The following is a 17,795-nucleotide window of genomic DNA, read 5'->3' as shown; positions in this document are numbered from 1 at the left end:
TCGTCTATCTTCGTGCAAAGTATGGACTATTATATATTGCTGGAAAGCCCTGAATGTCTACTTTCTCCAGAAAATCTATTTCGACTGCAGGGAGGTCAGAATCCAACAGCATCAGTAGTCCTTTTTCAGCCTAACTCAGATTTTTGCTCAGCTCCCTCAATTTCAGCCAGAAAATACCTGAAATCACAGAAAAACACACAAACTCATAGTAAATATGATTTTTTCCTAAAAACTAATAATATTCTACTAAAAACTAATTAAAACATGCTAAAATCTACATGAAATTACCCCCAAAAAGCGTATAAAATATCCGCTCATCACTCACATTTTCTGGACTAAAATCTAAGCATTTCCCCCGAACCATTGTAAGATAGTTCTTTGGATTCGGGTTCACACTTTGATCATGGTTCCTAGTGATCCATGTATTGGCATAGAACTCTTGAACCATTAAGATTCTGACTTGTTGAATGGGGTTGGTCAGAACTTCCCAACCTCTTCTTTGGATCTCATGTCGGATCTCTGGGATACTCATTTTTCTAGAGTTTGAAAGGGACCTCGGGGATCACCTTCTTCTTGGCCACAACTTCATAGAAGTGGTCTTGATGGGCTTTGGAGATGAATCTCTCCATCTCCCATGACTCGGAGGTGGAAGCTTTTGTCTTCCCTTTCCCTTTTCTAGAGGTTTTTCCGGCCTTAGGTGCCATCAATGGTTATGGAAAAACAAAAAACTATGCTTTTACCACACCAAACTTAGAATATTGCTCGCCCTCGAGCAAGAGAAGAAAGAATAGATGAAGAAGAAGAAGAAGATATGGAGGAGAGGGAGAGAGGTTAGTGTTTCGGTCAAAGAGGATAAGAGAGGGTTGTGTTGTGTGAAAATGAAGAAGAATGGAGGGGTTTATATAGTGGAGGGAGATGGGTTAAGGTTCGGCCATATTGGGTGGGTTCGGTGGGAAAGGACTTTGAATTTGAAGGTAGGTGGGGTTTATGGGGAAAAGTGGATGGATGTGAGTGGTGAAAAGGTGATGGGGGAAGAGAGATTAAGGTGATTGGTGAAGGGTTTTAGGGAAGAGTGTTTATTGGATTGTGTGTAAAACGAGAGAGAGGGTGAGTTGAGGTAGGTGGGGATCCTGTGGGGTCCACAGATCCTGAAATGATCCTGTGGGGTCCACAGATCCTAAGGTGTCAAGGATTAGCATCCCTGCACCAATGAGGCATGTAAAATGCCCTCTGCATGCAATCCTAGCATTCAACGCCAGATTGATGCTTGTTTCTGGCATTGAACGCCAGCTTCATGCTTGTTTTGGGCGTTCAACGCCCATTTGCAGCATGTTTCTGGCGTTGAACGCCAGTTCCATGCTTGTTTCTGGCGTTCAGCACCAGCTCTCCTCAGGGTGTATTCCTGACATTTGAACGCCAGTATACTACTTGTTTCTGGCATTCAACGCTAGATCCATGCTCTGTTCTGGCGTTGAACGCCAGCCAGATGCTCCTTACTGGCGTTTAAACGCCAGTAAGTCCTTCCTCCAGGGTGTGCTTTTTCTTCTGCTATTTTTTATTCTGTTTTTAATTTTAGTATTTATTTTGTGACTCCACATGATCATGAACCTAATAAAACATAAAGGAAAATAAAATAAAAATAAAATTAGATAAATAAAAATTGGGTTGCCTCCTAATAAGCGCTCCTTTAATGTCACTAGCTTGACAGTGGGCTCTCATGGAGCCTCACAAATGATCAGGTTAATGTTGTAGACTCCCAACACCAAACTTAGAGTTTGGCTGTGGCCTCCCAACACCAAACTTAGAGTTTGATTGTGGGGGCTCTGTTTGACTCTGTACTAAGAAAAGCTTTTTATGCTTCCTCTCCATGGTTGCAGAGGAACACCCTTGGGTCTTGAACACAAGGTAGTCCCCATTCAATTGAAGGACTAATTTTCCTCTGTTAACATCTATCACAGCTCCTACTGTGGCTAGGAAAGGTCTTCCAAGGATGATGCATTCATCCTCCTCCTTCCTAGTGTCTAAGATTATGAAATCAGCAGGGATGTAAAGGCCTTCAACCTTCACTAACACGTCCTCTACTAATCCATAAGCTTGTCTTATTAACTTCTCTGCCATCTGTAGTGAGAATATGGCAGGCTGTACCTCAATGATCCCCAGCTTCTCCATTACAGAGAGTGGCATAAGATTTATGCCTGACCCCAGGTCACACAGAGCCTTTTCAAAGGTCATGGTGCCTATGGTATAGGGTATTAAGAATTTGCCAGGATCTTGTCTCTTTTGAGGTAAGGTTTGCTGAACCCATGTATCTAGTTCACTAATGAGCAAGGGAGGTTCACCTTCCCAAGTCTCATTACCAAACAACTTGGCATTCAGCTTCATGATGGCTCTTAGATATTGAGCAACTTGCTCTCCAGTTACATCTTCATCATCTTCAGAGGAAGAATAGTCTTCAGAGCTCATGAATGGCAGAAGAAGATTTAATAGGATCTCTATGGTCTCTATATGGGCCTTAGATTCCTTCAGGTCCTCAATAAGGAACTCCTTCTTGCCTGGGAGACGTCCCATGAGGTCTTCCTCATTGAGATTCACGTCCTCCCCTTCCTCTCTAGGTTCAACCATTTTAATTATATCAATGGCCTTGCACTCTCTTTTTGGATTCTCTTCAGTATTGCTTGGGAGAGTACTAGGAGGAGTTTCAGTGACTTTCTTACTCAGCTGGCCCACTTGTGCCTCCAAATTTCTAATGGAGGACCTTATTTCACTCATGCAACTTAAAGTGGCCTTAGACAGATCAGAGACTAAGTTTGCTAAATTATAAGTGTTCTGCTCAGAATTCTCTGTCTGTTACTGAGAAGATGATGGATAAGGCTTGCTGTTGCTGAGCCTATTTCTTCCACCATTATTAAAGCCTTGTTGAGGCTTTTGTTGATCCTTCCATGAAAAATTTGGATGATTTCTCCATGATGAATTATAGGTGTTTCCATAAGGTTCAGCCATGTAATTTACCTCTGCTATTGCAGGGTTCTCAGGATCATAAGCTTCTTCTTCAGAAGATGCCTCTTTAGTACTGTTGGATGCATTTTGCCATCCATTCAGACTTTGAGAAATCATGTTGACTTGTTGAATCAACATTTTGTTCTGAGCCAGTATGGCATTCAGAGCATCAATTTCAAGAACTCCCTTCCTCTGAGGTGTCCCATTACTCACGGAATTCCTCTCAGAAGTATACATGAATTAGTTATTTGTAACCATGTCAATGAGTTCATGAGCTTCTGCAGGCGTTTTCTTTAGGTGAATGGATCCACCTGCAGAATGGTCCAGTGACATCTTAGAGAATTCAGATAGGCCATAATAGAATATATCCAAAATGGTCCATTCAGAAAGCATGTCAGAAGGACACCTTTTGGTCATCTGCTTGTATCTTTCCCAAGCTTCATAGAGGGATTCACCATTTTTTTGTTTGAAGGTCTGAACATCCACTCTAAGCTTGCTCAGCTTTTGAGGAGGAAAAATCTTAGCCAAGAAGGCCGCAACCAGCGTATCCCATGAGTCCAAGCTATCTTTAGGTTGTAAATCCAACGATATTCTAGCTCTGTCTCTTACAGAAAAGGGGAAAAGTATGAGCCTGTAGACTTTAGGATCTATGATGAGATATTTTGGTGGAAAAATGAATTTCTCCCAAAACACACAAATCTAACCGGCAAGTGCACCGGGTCGCATCAAGTAATAAAAACTCACGGGAGTGAGGTCGATCCCACAGGGATTGAAGGATTGAGCAATTTTAGTTTAGTGGTTGATTTAGTCAAGCGAATCAAGATTTGGTTGAATGATTGGTAATTTGCAGAATTTAAATTGCATTGAAAGTAAAGGGAATGGGAAATTGGCATGAATTTAAAGAGAACAGAAGTTAAAGTGCTGAATCTTAAGAAACAAGAAATTAAATGGCAGAAACTTATAACGCAAGAAATGTAAATGGCAAAATCTTAAAGTGCTGGAAATGTAAATGGCTTGAATTGTAAAGGGAATTGGGGATTGGATTTGCAGAAATTAAACAAGGAAAAGTAAAACTGCAACAAGCAGAGAAGTAGAGAATGATTTAGATCAAACCGGATTTCAAACAGAAAAGTAAATGAGCATGGAAAGCATTAGACAGAATGTAAAGTTGGAATTTAGATCTCAGGACCCAGAGACTAGAAAACCAAGTCTAGATCTCAATGCCTTCCTAGATCCAACAAGAACAATTGCAAGGGAAATGTAAATTGCAAAGAAATTAGATGAGAGCAATTAACAGAAAGTTAAATTCAATTAAACAGTAAAGAAAGAGAGAGATCCAAGGATGAGATTGAAACAGAATTCCTTCAATTCTCCAACCCAAGATCCAAGACAGTTGTAATTGAAATTGAAAGCAATAAAACTAAGAGGAAGAGAATGGAATTCTCCTTCCCCGAACTAAGAAACTAAAGATCACTCAGTAACAAAAGGAAAGCTCTAAAAAATCAGAAAAGGAAGCTCTATGAAAAATAAGAAAAGGGAGCTCTCTGAATAACTTGAATTCTAGCCTATTTATACACTTTCTCCAAATGATCTTCAAGCCTTGAGTTGGGCCTTTGCTCTTGGTGGAATTGGGTTGAAAGAGGCCTTGGTTGATTGCTCTTGGAGTTTGGAGAGGAACCCAAGTGAACCAATTGAACCGGATTGAATTTTTATAGAAGTTGGAGTGAAAGTTTGAGCCAACGTTAGGGGTCTAACTTCTGCTCAAACTTTTCATATCAGGTAGCCCAATTTACTGATGCCAACGTTGGTGCCAAAGTTAGGGGTCTAACTTTAGCTCCAACATTGGCCCTTCCTCATGCACCAATGGCGCCAACGTTAGCCTCCAAGTTAGGGGGCTAACGTTGGCGCAAACGTGAGTGGCCCTGGATGAAAATTTTCATGCCAACGTTAGCCTCCAAGTTATGGGGCTAACGTTGGCGCAAACGTTGAGCAACCCTGGGACAAATTTTTCATGCCAACGTTAGCCTCCAAGTTAGGGGGCTAACGTTGGCGCAAACGTTGAGCAGCCCAGGAGTGTTTTTCAACTTCCCACGTTAGCCTCCAAGTTAGGGGTCTAACTTTGAGGCTAACTTTTCACCCAAAAGTTTGTGCCAAAGTTTGAGGGCTAACTTCAAGTCCAACTTTGTGCTTCCTAGTTCAATTTCACTTGTTTCATTGTCCTCTCTTAGCTTCTAGCCATTCCTTCTTATTCCAACTTTTCTCCAAGCTTTCTTCACCTATCATTAATCAACCAAACACATCAAAGCTATGCTCAAAATCATGAGATGTTCATTCTGTCCTAATATGCAACCATTATGGCATCAAATCTCATGAAAAAGCATGAATTTATCTATGGTTGATTCAATCAAAGGAAGCATGAAAATCTACCCAAATTAGCTTGCTTAGGCCTCAAGAAAGTGCATAATTCAATTAAAAACAAAAGAAAGAGACTAGTAAAACTAGGCTAAGATGACTTGTCATCACAACACCAAACTTAAAGCTTGCTTGTCCCCAAGCAAGAAATGGATTATTAAGAAGAAAGAATGAAATGAAAGAGGATGCTCATGCTAGAAGAATATTATTAGTAGTTTATGGGGTTTTGTGTGGATATGCAAACACTCACTTCTTATTGATTCTTAGGCCTAGAAAGTCTCCTTCAAGCCTCAAGTAACATACTGCTATGACCTCTCATTATTCCTTTATCCTTGGCTATTACTTCTTTTTTTTTTCAAAAGCTTTATTTGAGTGTCATGTGTAGCAAGTTCATTTTCTTTTCTGTATTCTTGACACATTATTCACCATAGACACTTGGCTCACATTCCCTTTTAAACATTGATGCCCAGTACCTCTTTGGGTTACTAAATGCCTTGTAGTTTAGGTTGCTCTTGATAGTGGACTTTCAGCTGATGATCCCGGATTAGTTAATCCAAGTCACCAAGTGTTGAAGCACTCCAAAGAGCTTACTAATCCAAGCAGATCCTAATACAAAGACACCACGGACATATGTTTTAAAGTTCAAGCTATTGGTGTCCAGCTTTGTTTCTTTTGTTTCTTTTTTTCTCTGCCACTTTTGGCTATCTCTTTTCTTTCTTTCTTTTTGTTTTTCTTTCTTACCAAGGATCTTTATTTAATTGGGATCCATAGACAGTAGGTCACTCTATACTTGAAAGGAGATATCCTAGCTCTTTATTCGCTAAAAGTGAGCTACTATACAATCACACACATACCACCACTTACTATTATTCTACTTCTATCTAACAGAGACTATCTTACTTCACATTCAAACATTTCTTTTATTGATTTAAAGATGCAGGGGACAGAACATGCTTTTAGTCAAGTGGAAGTAAACACACAAGCACAAACTTAAACTAGCTTACGTATTTTAAAAGCAAATTGACTCTGTTTGAACTCAAGGAACACTTTAACAGAACACACTCAAAACATTTCTCAACAGCAAAGGTTAAGTGTATATACAACCTATTGGTTTGCAGTTCTTTTGTTCGTCCTTCTGTTGTGCCCCTTTTTGAGTCATGATGCCAAATTCCTTGCTACTTCCTCTGATTCAACATTTTGACTCTGGGCAGACTTTCATGTTCTTGCTACAGGTTATAGAGTTAGGACTAAAAAGCAATTATATGGTTGAATAATTTGCTTGATTGTTCGAGACTAGCAATGTGCAGGAAATTAGAATGTGTTTCTGAATGAAGTTTTGGTGGAACACCAAACATAAAATCCTACATTCTTCCTTAAATTGTTTTTGGTGTGCAACACCAAACTTAGTTCCTTGCAATACATATCAATTATTCAACATATCTATTGAAAAAGTTATGAAAAAAAAAATACCTCAGGTTGGGTTGCCTCCCAACAAGCGCTCTTTTATTGTCATTAGCTTGACATCTTTCCATTCTTTTCAAGAAGGCTGTAGGTTCTGGACCTATTTTTCCTTATCCCATTGTCCTCCCAAGTACAACTTTGCTCTGTGACCATTTACTGTGAATTGATTCTTTGTTGCCTCATCAAGCAGTTCAATACTCCCATAGGGAAAAACCTTTGTCACCAAGTATGGCCCAGTCCACTTAGACCTTAGTTTGCCCGGGAAAAGTTTAAGCCTTGAATTGTACAGGAGCACTTGCTATCCTGGCTTGAATTCCTTCTTTGTGATCTTCATGTCATGCCACCTCTTAGCTCTCTCCTTGTATATCTTGGCACTTTCATAAGCATCTAGCCTGAATTCATCTAACTCATTTAGTTGTAACAGCCTTTTCTCTCCTGCAGCTTGGGAATCAAGGTTGAGGAGTTTAGTTGCCCAAAAAGCTCTATGTTCAAGCTCTACAGGGAGGTGGCAGGATTTGCCATACAAAAGCTGAAAGGGTGACTTGCCAATAGGAGTTTTAAAAGATGTCCTATAGGCCCATAATGCATCCTCTAGCTTTCTAGCCCAATCTTTTCTTGTGATTCCCACTGTTTTCTCTAGGATCTTCTTCAATTCCCTATTTGCCAATTCAGCTTGGCCGTTAGTTTGAGGGTGGTATGGTGTGGCTACTTTATGGACTACTCCATATTTGTGGAGGAGTTTTTCCATCTGTTTGTTGCAAAAGTGACCCCCACCATCACTAACAAGCCCCTTGGGTACTCCATATTTTGTAAAAATGTGTTTCTTTAAGAATTGGAGGACAATTTGTGCGTCACAGGTAGTTGTGGCCATGGCCTCTACCCACTTTGAGACGTACTCCACTGCTACCAAGATGTATCTGAAAGAATAGGAAGGGGGAAAGGGTCCCATGAAGTCAATTCCCCATAGGTCGAACAATTCTAATTCCAAGATGAAGTTCTGAGGCATCTCATTCCTTCTTGTTAGTCCTCCTGTTCTCTGACATTCATTACATTGATGAACATATTCTCTGGCATCCTTGAAGATGGTTGGCCAATAGAAGCCACTTTGCAGTACTTTTGCGGCTGTTTTTTCTGGGCCAAAGTGTCCACCATAAGCTGAACCGTGACAATGCCACAAGATGTCCCTTATTTCACTCTCAGGAACACACCTTCTGATTACTCCATCAGAGCATCTCTTGAACAGGAAGGGTTCATCCCATGAAAATTTCCTTGCTTCATTGATTAACCTCTTCACTTGTTGCTTAGAAAACTCTTGAGGTATCTTCCTTCCAACTTTGTAGTTGGCTATGTCAGCAAACCAAGGTGTTTGCTGGATCTGCATGAGGTGTTCATCTGGGAAGCTTTCATTCACGGGTTGAGAAGCCTTTTGAGTTGTTTCATGTGGTACCCTTGACAAATGATCAGCAACCTTGTTTTCAGTGCCCTTCCTATCTCTTATCTCAATGTCAAACTCTTGTAGGAGCAATATCCACCTGATGAGTCTTGGTTTAGCATCCTGCTTTGACATCAAATACTTAAGTGCAGCATGATCAGTATAAACCACAACTTTGGATCCTATCAAGTATGATCTAAACTTATCAAATGCATAGACCACAGCTAGCAACTCCTTCTCTGTTGTGGTGTAATTTCTTTGGGCATCATTTAACACTTTACTTGCATAATATATAACATGATGCAGATTTCCTTTCTTTTGCCCAAGTACAGCACCAATTGCAAGATCACTTGCATCACACATGAGTTCAAAAGGTAATTCCCAATCTGGAGGTGTGATAATTGGTGCTGTTGTGAGTTTATGTTTTAAGGTTTCAAAGGCATGCCGGCAGTCTTCATCAAACACAAAAGGATTATCAAGCATTAAAAGATTACTTAAAGGTTTGGCTATTTTTGAAAAGTCCTTGATAAACCTTCTATAAAATCCGGCATGTCCCAAGAAACTTCTAACAGATTTCACATTAATTGGTGCAGGGAGTTTTTCTATTATCTCAACCTTTGCCTTATCAACCTCTATCCCTTTTCTTGAAACTTTATGGCCAAGGACAATCCCTTCGGGTACCATGAAATGACATTTTTCCCAGTTTAAAACTAAATTAGTTTCTTGGCATCGTTTCAAGACAAGGGTTAAATGGTCTAGGCAAGCACTGAAATTATCACCAAAAACAGAGAAGTCATCCATGAAGACCTCTAGAAATTTTTCAACCATATCAGAAAAAATGGATAGCATACACCTTTGAAATGTGGCAGGGGCGTTGCAAAGCCCAAAGGGCATCCTTCGGTATGCAAAGACTCCAAATGGGCATGTAAAGGCAGTCTTCTCTTGGTCCTTGGGGTCTACCACTATTTGATTATACCCAGAATATCCATCCAAAAAGCAGTAATAGGCATGACCGGCCAACCGTTCCAGTATCTGATCAATGAATGGAAGAGGGAAATGGTCCTTTCTGGTGGCATCATTCAATCTTCTATAGTCTATGCACATCCTCCATCCAGTCACTGTTCTAGTAGGGATCAACTCATTCTTTTCATTGGTGATGACCGTCATTCCTCCTTCCTTTGGTACAACCTGAACCGGGCTCACCCGTGGACTGTCAGATATTGGGAAAATTATCCCTGCATTCCACAACTTCATTACTTCTTTTTGGACAACTTCCTTCATTGTAGGATTTAGCCTTCTTTGAGGTTGAACTACTGGTTTGGAATTGTCTTCCAAGAGGATTTTATGCATACATACTGCAGGGCTGATTCCTTTCAGGTCATCAATGGTCCATCCTAAAGCATCTTTGTGAGCTTTGAGTACATTAAGAAGCTCTCCCTCTTCCTTCTTTGTCAATGATGAATTAATGATCACTGGGAATTTCTCTGATGTTCCTAGAAATGCATATTTGAGATGGGAAGGTAGTGGTTTCAGTTCTTGTTTTGGTACTTCTTCCTTCTTGTCCTGTTTCTCCTCTTGCTCAATGAAGGTCTCAGCTACTTGTTCTTCTATTGCACCTTGATTTCCTTCTTGCTCCTGAGAATTTTCTTCCAACATTTCTTCCACCAAACTCTCTATCATATCCACTTTTACGTAATCCTCTTGCTCAGGGATGTTTTGCATTGACTTGAAAACATTTATGATCATTTGTTCATTATGGATCCTGAAGATCATTTCCCCTTTTTCTACATCAATGATGGCTCTTGCTGTGTGTAAAAATGGCCTTCCCAAAATGATTGAGTCACTTCCTTCCTCTTCAGTATCCAAAATCACAAAATCTGCTGGGAAGATAAATTCCCCAATCTTCACCAACAGATTTTCCACAATTCCATTGGGTGTCTTAATGGATCTGTCAGCCATAACTAATGACATCCTGGTGGGTTTAAGCTCTTCTATATCAAGCTTTCTCATCATTGAAAGAGGCATTAAATTGATGCTGGCACCAAGGTCACAGAGAGCTTTGTTGAGAATTGTTTTTCCAATGGTGCACGACACTACAAAGCCCCCCGGATCCTTGAGTTTTGGTGGAATACCCCGTTGAATCACAGCACTGCATTCCTCGGTGAGTAATACGGTTTCTCTCTCAAGCCAACTTCTTTTCTTGTTGATAAGCTCCTTTAAAAATTTGGCATACAGAGGCATTTGCTCAAGTGCTTCAGCTAAGGGGATATTGATTTCCAGCTTCTTGAAGGTCTCAAGGAACTTGTGGAAATGCTGGTCCTTAACTTCCTTGTTGAACCTCTGGGGATAAGGTAGTGGAGTTGTGATACTTTTCCCTACTTGCTGTTGACTTTGTTGGTTGCCCTTCTCTTTAAATTTCTCAGTGCTTTTATTTGGCATCTCAAATTGCTCCTTAGCTTCATCTGCCTTTGTTTGCTTCTCATCCTCTGTTGGTCCTTTGATACTCTCTGCTTGCTTCTTTGTAGTGTCACTGTTGCTCATCAATGTTCTCCCACTCCTTAATTGTATTGCCTTGCATTCCTCCTTGGGATTTGGGATTGTGTCACTGGGCAGTGAGCTTGAGGGTCTCTCAATAGAAATTTGCTTGGAGATTTGCCCGATCTGCCTCTCTAGGCTTTTTATTGATGCTTCATGGTTTTTGGTTGCCATTTCCTGGCATTTCATCATTTTGTCCATCAAGGTCTCCAGGTTCGTGAGTCTTTGGGATTCAGGTGGTGCTTGTGGTGGGTTGTGAGTTGTGGGTGGTGGATGGTGGGCATTTTGGTTAGTGGGTTGGTTATTGGATTGGTACTGGTTGAGGTTGGGGTAGTTGTTTTGAGGTTTTCTGTAAGTGTTTTGGTTGGTTTGATGCTGGTTGTAATTTTGGTTGTTTCTTGGGTTGTTTTGGTTTGAGTTCCTCTGCCATGGTTGTTGGTTTTGGTTTTAAGTGTCTCCCCATCTGAGATTGGGGTGATTCTTCCATGAGGGGTTGTAAGTATCACCATAGACTTCATTTGGATTAGAATGCATGTACTGGACTTGTTCTTGCTGTTGCTCTTCTTGAACTTCTTCATGTTGTCCCCATGTGGTTGATGGTTGGCTAGTGTTAACTGCTGCAACTTGGAGGTTATCAATCCTCTTGGTCATTTGCTCAAATTGTTGTTGAATTTGCTGCTGCATTAATTTGTTTTGAGCCAGGATTGAATCCACTCCTTCTAGCTCCATTACTCCTCTTCTTTGTGATGGTTGGCGGTTTCTTTGATGAGCAAAGAAATATTGGTTGTTAGCCACCATATCAATAAGTTCTTGAGCCTCCTCTGCAGTTTTCATGAGTTGCAAGGAACCTCCAGCTGAGTGATCCAAAGCTTCCTGGGATTTCAGTGTTAAGCCTTCATAGAAGTTTTGTAGCTTCTCCCATTCATTAAACATGGCAGGGGGCATTTTCTGACTAGAGCCTTGTACCTCTCCCATGCCTCATAGATGGGTTCAGCCTCCATTTGTGTGAATGTCTGCACCTCGGCCTTCAACCTTATAACCTTCTGTGGTGGATAAAATTTGGCGAGGAACTTGGTTACCAAATCATCCCAGTTGTTGATGCTGTCTCTTGGAAATGATTCTAACCATTGAGTGGCCTTGTCCCTGAGAGAAAATGGGAATAGCATCAGTTTGTAACTGTCAGGAGGCACACCATTAGTTTTGACAGTGTTACATATCCTCAAGAAGGTGGATAAGTGTTGGTGCGGGTCTTCAAGTGATCCTCCACCAAAAGAGCAATTGTTCTGAACCAAAGTGATGAGTTGTGGCTTGAGTTCAAAATTGTTTGCATTGACATTTGGAGCCAAGATGCTGCTTCCACAATGTCTAGGATTTGCAAAGGTATAGGAGGCCAAAACTCTCCTCTGGGGTGGATTGTTATTGTTGTTGTCTGCTCCCCCAAGTGGATTGGTTGAATGTTCCTCCATATCTTGGAATTCTTCTTCGGATTCCTCTTTTCCAACAATATTTTTCCCTCTTTCAGCTCTCCTTAACGTCCTGAGAGTTCTTTCATCCTGTTCGTGAAGATTTAGTGTGTTTCTCCTTGTACCTGACATACAATCATAACATAAGAAACACACACACCAATGTTACTTCAATCTACTGATGGATTGGAGTTTTAGTTAATTTAAGCAAAACTTCAAACAGTTAGTGGGTTAGTCAAAAAAAAAGAAAAAGTGCTTGATCTAAACTACCACCTCACTTAATCATTGTCAATCTAATCAATCCCCGGCAACGGCGCCAAAAACTTGATGAGATATTTTGGTGGAAAAATGAATTTCTCCCAAAACACACAAATCTAACCGGCAAGTGCACCGGGTCGCATCAAGTAATAAAAACTCACGGGAGTGAGGTCGATCCCACAGGGATTGAAGGATTGAGCAATTTTAGTTTAGTGGTTGATTTAGTCAAGTGAATCAAGATTTGGTTGAATGATTGGTAATTTGCAGAATTTAAATTGCATTGAAAGTAAAGGGAATGGGAAATTGGCATGAATTTAAAGAGAACAGAAGTTAAAGTGCTGAATCTTAAGAAACAAGAAATTAAATGGCAGAAACTTATAACGCAAGAAATGTAAATGGCAAAATCTTAAAGTGCTGGAAATGTAAATGGCTTGAATTGTAAAGGGAATTGGGGATTAGATTTGCAGAAATTAAACAAGGAAAAGTAAAACTGCAACAAGCAGAGAAGTAGAGAATTATTTAGATCAAACCGGATTTCAAACAGAAAAGTAAATGAGCATGGAAAGCATTAGACAGAATGTAAAGTTAGAATTTTGATCTCAGGACCCAGAGACTAGAAAACCAAGTCTAGATCTCAATGCCTTCCTAGATCCAACAAGAACAATTGCAAGGGAAATGTAAATTGCAAAGAAATTAGATGAGAGCAATTAACAGAAAGTTAAATTCAATTAAACAGTAAAGAAAGAGAGAGATCCAAGGATGAGATTGAAACAGAATTCCTTCAATTCTCCAACCCAAGATCCAAGACAGTTGTAATTGAAATTGAAAGCAATAAAACTAAGAGGAAGAGAATGGAATTCTCCTTCCCCGAACTAAGAAACTAAAGATCACTCAGTAACAAAAGGAAAGCTCTAAAAAATCAGAAAAGGAAGCTCTATGAAAAATAAGAAAAGGGAGCTCTCTGAATAACTTGAATTCTAGCCTATTTATACACTTTCTCCAAATGATCTTCAAGCCTTGAGTTGGGCCTTTGCTCTTGGTGGAATTGGGTTGAAAGAGGCCTTGGTTGATTGCTCTTGGAGTTTGGAAAGGAACCCAAGTGAACCAATTGAACCGGATTGAACTTTTATAGAAGTTGGAGTGAAAGTTTGAGCCAACGTTAGGGGTCTAACTTCTGCTCAAACTTTTCATATCAGGTAGCCCAATTTACTGATGCCAACGTTGGTGCCAAAGTTAGGGGTCTAACTTTAGCTCCAACGTTGGCCCTTCCTCATGCACCAATGGCGCCAACGTTAGCCTCCAAGTTAGGGGGCTAACGTTGGCGCAAACGTGAGTGGCCCTGGATGAAAATTTTCATGCCAACGTTAGCCTCCAAGTTAGGGGGCTAACGTTGGCGCAAACGTTGAGCAACCCTGGGACAAATTTTTCATGCCAACGTTAGCCTCCAAGTTAGGGGGCTAACGTTGGCGCAAACGTTGAGCAGCCCAGGAGTGTTTTTCAACTTCCCACGTTAGCCTCCAAGTTAGGGGTCTAACTTTGAGGCTAACTTTTCACCCAAAAGTTTGTGCCAAAGTTTGGGGGCTAACTTCAAGTCCAACTTTGTGCTTCCTGGTTCAATTTCACTTGTTTCATTGTCCTCTCTTAGCTTCTAGCCATTCCTTCTTATTCCAACTTTTCTCCAAGCTTTCTTCACCTATCATTAATCAACCAAACACATCAAAGCTATGCTCAAAATCATGAGATGTTCATTCTGTCCTAATATGCAACCATTATGGCATCAAATCTCATGAAAAAGCATGAATTTATCTATGGTTGATTCAATCAAAGGAAGCATGAAAATCTACCCAAATTAGCTTGCTTAGGCCTCAAGAAAGTGCATAATTCAATTAAAAACAAAAGAAAGAGACTAGTAAAACTAGGCTAAGATGACTTGTCATCAATCTACTCCATTAGTCTTAACAGTCTCACAGATTTGTAAGAACTCAGTTAAAAACTGGTAGGGATCTTCTGATGGAAGTCCATGGAACTTGCAGTTCTGTTGCAGTAGAGCAACTAGTTGAGGTTTCAGCTCAAAGTTATTTACTCCAATAGTAGGGATTGAGATGCTTCTTCCATCAAACTTGGAAGTAGGTGTAGTATAATCACCAAGCATCCTCCTTGCATTATTATTTTCGGCTGCCATCTCCTCTTCTTTTTCGAAAATTTTTGTAAGGTTGTCTCTGGATTGTTGTAATTTAGCTTCTCTAAATTTCCTCTTCAGAGTCCTTTCAGGTTCAGGATTTGCCTCAACAAGAATGTTCTTGTCCTTGCTCCTGCTCATATGAAAAAGAAGGGAACAGAAAATAATAATAGGGATCTTCTTTACCACAATAGAGAGATTCCTTTATGTTAGTAGAAGAAGAAAGGAATAGAAGAAGGAAAAGGTAAGAATCCAAACACAAGGGTGAAGATAGGTTCAGATTCTTGAGATGAGGAGAAATGTTAGTAAATAAATAAATAGAAGAAGATGAGAGGGAGAGAATTCGAAAATTAATTTTGAAAAATAAGTTAGTGATTTTTGAAAATTAAAGGAAGAAATAAAATTAAAATTAAAATTTAAAACAATTAGTTAATTAAAAGAATTTTGAAAAAGAGGGAGGTAATTTTCGAAAATTAGAGAGCTAAAATTAGTTAGGTGGTTTTGAAAAAAGATAAAAAAAATAAACAAAAGTTAATTGGTTTGTTTGAAAAAGATTTGAAAATCAATTTTGAAAAGATAAGAAGATAAGAAGATATTTTGAAATCAAATTTTTGAAAAAGATAAAATTTTGAAAAAGATATGATAGAAAAGATATTTTGAAAAAGAATTGATTTTTAAAATTAAAATTTGATTACTTGACTAACAAGAAACTAAAAGATATGATTCTAGAATTTAAAGATTGAACCTTTCTTAACAAGAAAGTAACAAACTTCAAATTTTTTAATCAATCACATTAATTGTTAGTAAAGTTTTTGAAATTTTGAAATAAAGATAAAAAAAGATTTTAAAAATAATTTTTTTAAAATTTTCAAAAATAATAGAAAAAATGAAAAAGAATTGATTTTTGAAAAAGATTTTGAAAAGATAGTATTTAAAAAAAATGAAAATTTGACTTGACTTATAAGAAATAGCTAAGTTTTAAAAAATTTTGACTAATTCAACTCAAATTTTTGAAATTTTGAGAAAATTAAGGAAAAGATATTTTTTTATTTTTTTGAATTTTTAATGATGAGAGAGAAAAAAATAAAACGTCATTTTTGTGTTTTTCTCTTTTATTTTTGGATCAAAACAAAGAATGCATGCAAGAACACTATGAATGTCAAGATGAACACCAAAAACACTTTGAAGATCATGATGAACATCAAGAACATATTTTTGAAAAAAATTTTATGCAAAGAAAACATGCAAGACACCAAACTTAGAAATCTTTAATGCTTAGACACTATGAATGCAAAAATGCACATGAAAAACAACAAAAGACACAACACAAGAAAACATCAAGATCAAACAAGAAGACTTACCAAGAACAACTTGAAGATCATGAAGAACACCATGCATAAATTTTTAAAACATTCAATTGACACCAAACTTAAAAATTGAAACTAAACTCAAATAAGAAACACAAAATATTTTTGATTTTATGATTTTCTAAATTTTTTTATTTTATATTTTTCGAAAACATATAGAAAAAAAAAGAAAAACAAAATAAGAAATTCAAAATTTTTAATAAGAATTCCAGGAATCTTTCAATGTTAGCCTAAAGCTCCGATCCAGGAGTTGGACATGGCTTAATAGCCAGCCAGCTTTAGGATAAAAATCAGGCATGCAACAGTTGATACTTCATCCAACTCTATATACATGCCCTTTATGTTGACAAGTGGAAGCCTTAATCCAAAAGAATTTGGACATGGCTTTACAGCCAGCCAGGCTTCAGCATGTTACCATGAAACTCTAGAATTCATTCTTAAAAATTTAGAATAATTTTTGAAAACAAAAGGGAAATTTTTTTGAAAGATTTTTGAAAATTTTTTTCGAAAATAAAACAAAAAGAAAATTACCTAATCTAAGCAACAAGATGAACCGTCAGTTGTCCAAACTCGAACAATCCCCGGCAACGGCGCCAAAAACATGGTGCACGAAATTGTGATCTCTAATAATGGCATTCAACTTGGTATGTGCATTTATAACTCAGCACTTTCTTCAACACTCCGCACAACTAACCAGCAAGTGCACTGGGTCATCCAAGTAATAAACCTTACGTGAGTAAGGGTCGATCCCACGGAGATTGTTGGTATCAAGCAAGCTATGGTCATCTTGTAAATCTTAGTTAGGCAGATAATAAATGATTATGGAGTTTTTGAATAATAATAATAAATAAACAGAAAATAAAGATAGAAATACTTATGTAAATCATTGTTGTGCTCCTTCTGAATCTCTGCTTTCCTACTGCTTTCATCCAATCCTTCTTACTCCTTTTCATGGCAAGGTGTATGTAGGGCATCACCGTTGTCAATGGCTACATCCCATGCTCTCAGTGAAAATGGTCTAAATGCTCTGTCACAGCACATGTCGGAATAGAATCCATTGATTCTTTTGCGTTTGTCATCATGCCCAACAATCGCGAGTTTGAAGCTCGTCACAATCATTCAATCCCTGAATCCTACTCGGAATACCATAGATAAGGCTTATACTTTCGGGATTCTCATGAATGCCGCCATCAATTCTAGCTTATACCACGAAGATTCTGATTAAGGAATCCAAGAGATATGTGCTCGGTCTCAGGTAGAACGGAAGTGGTTGTCAATCACGTGTTCATAGGTGAGAATGATGATGAGTGTCACGGATCATCACATTCATCATGGTTAAGTGTAACGAATATCTTAGAACAGGAATAAACTGAATTGAATAGAAAATAGTAGTAATTGCATTGAAACTCGAGGTACAGCAGAGCTCCACACCCTTAATCTATGGTGTGTAGAAACTCCACCGTTGAAAATACATAAGTGATAGTGGTCCAGGCATGGCCGAATGGCTAGCCCCCAAAATGTGATATGAATTCAAAAATAGGGAGAAGGACTTGGTCTAAGGACTAGGCATCCAAAGATGTCTAATACAATAGTAAACTGTCCTATTTATACTAGACTAGCTACTAGGGTTTACAGAAATAAGTAATTGAATATGCAAAAATCCACTTCCGGGGCCCACTTGGTGTGTGCTT

At 38.7% G+C, this 17,795-nt stretch overlaps 1 non-coding gene across 1 annotated transcript; it reads left to right on the top strand.

Annotated features, from left to right (window-relative positions):
• Window positions 1–3,384: 3,384 nt before the first annotated feature.
• Window positions 3,385–3,492, top strand: LOC130964175 (small nucleolar RNA R71). The gene has a single exon (XR_009080280.1). It is a non-coding gene; the product is annotated as a small nucleolar RNA R71 (small nucleolar RNA).
• Window positions 3,493–17,795: the final 14,303 nt, after the last annotated feature.

The sequence above is a fragment of the Arachis stenosperma genome, chromosome 2, assembly GCF_014773155.1.
Source record: "Arachis stenosperma cultivar V10309 chromosome 2, arast.V10309.gnm1.PFL2, whole genome shotgun sequence".
NCBI lineage: Eukaryota > Viridiplantae > Streptophyta > Magnoliopsida > Fabales > Fabaceae > Arachis > Arachis stenosperma.
This window is presented reverse-complemented; position numbering and strand designations above follow the sequence as displayed.